The sequence below is a fragment of the Octodon degus genome, unplaced genomic scaffold (assembly GCF_000260255.1).
Source record: "Octodon degus isolate 3935 unplaced genomic scaffold, OctDeg1.0 scaffold00292, whole genome shotgun sequence".
In the NCBI taxonomy this organism is placed as follows: domain Eukaryota; kingdom Metazoa; phylum Chordata; class Mammalia; order Rodentia; family Octodontidae; genus Octodon; species Octodon degus.
The window spans coordinates 2,000,050-2,004,254 of NW_004524868.1; the positions used below are offsets into that span (position 1 = coordinate 2,000,050).

General features: G+C 38.2%; 1 pseudogene; it reads left to right on the top strand.

Annotated features, from left to right (window-relative positions):
• The first annotated feature begins 2,718 nt into the window (after positions 1-2,718).
• Positions 2,719-3,000, top strand: LOC111814327 (annotated as a pseudogene).
• The last annotated feature ends 1,205 nt before the right edge of the window (positions 3,001-4,205 follow it).

The following is a 4,205-nucleotide window of genomic DNA, read 5'->3' on the forward strand; positions in this document are numbered from 1 at the left end:
CTCATTTTCTCAAGAAACAATAGGTCTATTCTTCCCATACTGCACTTTGTACAAGTAAAAAAACCTCTGTACACAACAGAATGGACAAAAGAGGGACTGTCTGGGGGATCTCAGGACCGGGGAACAGTAGGTGTGTGGCTTCCCTGGGATTCGCCATTGCTCCCCATACATTTTAAGTGAGGTATTGTAGAAGTCTTCAATCTAGTCAAGTTACAAGAAAAGCCTATTCTATTCTTCCTTACTCAAGGACTGAAGAAAAATTACTTCACAATCAAAGGTATTTCTGATAATTTAGCCCCTTGTAATCAAACCAAAAATCAATGATAAAGTGCTTGTTTAAGCAGACCCAATGGCTGCAGTTTGATTCCCAGCATGTCTCCCGGGCATGCGGAGAGGATGAATGAGAGTATGCATGGTGGAACATGCCTATAATTCCAGTGCTTGGGAGGCTGAAAACAAGATAATCACTACGAGTCCAATATACATAGTGAGACACTTTAGACCCTGTACTAAATATAAAACAAAACAAAACAGCAATGCTGTTTATCATATCCTCTTCCAATGTTTCAGAGGTGACCCATGGTAGTTCATCAGGAGGTGGCTTCTTCTCCCATCAGATAGTATCAGAAGGAAAAGCAAGCAATGAGGGAAATTTCTACCTTAAAGGTTTAGAGAAGAGGGGAAAGTCTCAAAACCAAAATCCAACCAACTTCACTAGAAAATAAAAAAAAATACAAACCAAGCACTGCAAGATAAAAATTAGAGCACAAGTCAAGGAAATGAAAAATGGGAAAACAAAATAGTGAATGTCAGTAAAATAAAAAGTTGGTTGTATTGAATAACGAAAATGACAAATTCCTAGAAATATTGACAAAATAATAAAAAGATAAGGAATGAGACAAACTATCATTACAAATCTGGCATCCATTCAAAGAATAATAAGAAACAATTAAGAACAATTTAATGCTCATCAATGTCATAACTTAAAAACTTGAACTCCCTGAACACTGCAAACCCCTAAAGACTTACCAAAATGAATGAGCTAAGCTGAAGCATCCTATAAAATTCAAAGAAATTAAGTTGACAGAAACAAAGCTCCTGTAAAAGAAGTTTCTAGGCTTATGCTGCACTGGAGAATAAGAGCAACGATCCCACACACTTTTTTCCCCAACAAACTTTAAAAGGCTAGTCTGAATTATAAAAGCAGATAAAGACTGTACAAAAAAAAAGACAACCACAGCTAGAGGTCCCTCTTGAATTTAGGCAAAAAAGAAAAAAAATTCTGAATAAAATATTAGAAAATCAACTCCAGCAATGCACAAAAAATATTTATACACTATTATGAAATAAGGGTTACTATGAGTATATAAAGCTGACTCAATATTCAAAATTACACCACTATAATCTGCCATGTTAAGAAGCTAAAGAAGAAAAATCATGATCAAAACAGAAAATACAGGGGCCAGGGAGATGGCTCAGTAGAATTCCCTGGCAAGTGCAAGGGCCTGAGTTCAATCCCTGGTTCTGCAAAAAAACAAAAAAAAACAGAGTGAAGAAGAAAATAAATTTGACAGACTCAAACACTCATTCATGACAAAAACTTGTTAAGAATAAAGAGGAAACAATACACCTTGCTATAGAACACCTACAGAAAATTGCTAACATCATAGTGGAAATTAAAAGGCTGAATGCTATAGCCTGAAAGAAATCAAGGAGATCTGCTCTCTGTTCTGCTTAACAGAAATTCGATACAACTACAATAAGCAAAAAAAGGAAATGATATACAGATTAGAAAGGAAGAAGGCAAACTGTTCACATTCATAAAAGTATCGTTTACGAAGAAAAGAACAAAAGATCTCCAAAGCCTCCTAGAATTGGTTAGTTGATTCAAGGACAACATAAAAAGCAAACACATTTTGACATATTAAAAAACTGTGAAAATTACAATTAAAAACATAATATCAGAAAAATAAGATGCTTATATGTAATTTCACAAAAACATGTGGAGCTGGTTATAGTGGTGCATGCCTGTAACCTCAGCACCCTGGGAAGTTGAGGCAGGAGGATGACATTTGATTGTAGGTGTATTTAAGGACTCAGTGAGACTGTTGCAAAGAGGGGCTGGATGGAGGGACAAGCAAATGGATAAAAACCAAACAAGAGTATAGATTTCTATGTTGAAACTTTTTTAAAAAAAGTTTTAAAAACAGTTAAAACCCTAAATAGAGCTTGCTGGGGTTTTGGGTGACAGTTAGACTGGGGGTGCTAGGCAGCATTAGTGCTAGGCAGTAGGAGGGCTCCCTGTGTTCTCAGCGGCTCAGCATCCTGCAAGTGGACTGGGAGGTGTGGTACTGTGGTGAGGCCTGCTGGGGTGGCCAGGGAGGGCGCGCGCTCTTCGAACCTATGCTAATTCCATGGCTACCCCACAGCCCTTGGGTTTGGCCAGTACACGCTTGGCCTCTCCCCAGAACCGGTTTTATTTTACACCTGACTTCAAGTTGGTTCATATTTCTCTCGGTGGCGATGTCTGAAGACTATCAGAATAATAGCACGAAGGAGCTTGAATTTTAAGCTAAGCTGGTGCTGTATCACTGAACTACACCTGCAGTTATCTGACTTGCTTAAGAAACTACACAGAAAATGGCACTATTTTCAGGATTTCCGGTGAGCCAGAGAGACTTGCAGCGTCAGTGTGTTATGATGCTCTCCTGAACCAACATGGCTACTGGAATCCCTAAGAGTAAGGTAAAATACTCAAGGCTCGCCAGCACAGACGATAGCTACATTGTCCTTCAGTTTAAGAAAAGCCCTGCTAAGATCCCCTACAAGGCCATCACACATGCCACTGTGCTGCTTTTGATTGTTACCTTTCTTATTATCATAGGCTCCCTCCAGTTGTCTGGCTACATCAGCAAAAGGGGGGCAGACCAGGCTGTTCCTGTCCTCATCATTGGCATTCTGGTGTGCCTGCCAGGATTTTACCACCTGCACATTGCATAATATGTATCCAAAGGCTATCGGGGTGACTCCTATGACGACTTCCAGAATTTGATGACTAGCACCAAGAAGAGTCCCAGTGGAGTTACACCCGGCTTTTACAATACTGAGTGGAAACCATGGCTAAGAGCTGAGGAATTTTACAATCAGTAGATGTTTAACAAATCAGTGGCCAGATTTCATGAGAGCACGATGAGCAGAAAGGCCCTGCTGTGCTGGACTGAGGAGTGCAGGGTGATGGGAGCACGGCAAAGGGCAAAGAAGACATCCAGAAGGGCTCCTGTGGGCCTCTCAGTGAACAAGCGAAGCAGCATAATGCATGAGAAGGAGATTCTCTTCTGTTAAACAGAAAAGGACTCTATGCTGAACAAGTACCTGAACAAACAAGTGAAAAAATTCCCCCTTACAACAGAATGCTACCTAATAAATGCAGATGAAATGATGGAAGAACATTTCCACATAGCTGTTATTCCTGCAATAATTAACTCAAGTGGAAATATAAATAAATGCTAAAAGAACTGAGTCAGGGTTCAATGTAGAAGAATACACATGATCCAATGCAACTCTTTGTAATGTATTAACTGTGAAGAGAAAAAAAGTAACTTACAATGGGCAAATCTTATGAGATATTATTTAGCTGATGTGATCAAACTGTTTTCTTTATTTCTTTTTTTTAAATTTTATTGAGAAACAAACAGCAATGAAGCAGTTTCAAAACCAATTAATAGGACAGTTTCAATAATTAATACATTGCACATGCTTGTCTTTTTATTGTTTATTCATAGTACAAGATGCAGACATGACATCCTGTCCAAACACTATTAGCACAAATTTTTCTTCTCACTGAATTAAGAGAAAGTAGCTATATATCTATCCTATCTATTTTGTATATATGCATACAAAATAGTCCTTCATTGGTATCCCCCTTTTTATTTAATTTTGTCAGAGATGGGTATTTCATTGCCATTTAAATATGGCATGAATTCAGCAAAACAATCCAATATAGTCCAGTAGTCCATAATAGTAGTGGGTTATCCACAGGACTGGCAACGTCAGAAGTTGTTGACTTCAGCCTTTTAGAGCTCAGCATATTAATATGGCTTTACTTTTCCTACCTTGTTTTTTTATACTTTTTTGCTGGATGGTTAGAAACAAGATAAAACAAGACCTATATAAGAAGAAAAGTAACTTTTGTATCTGACAAGGTC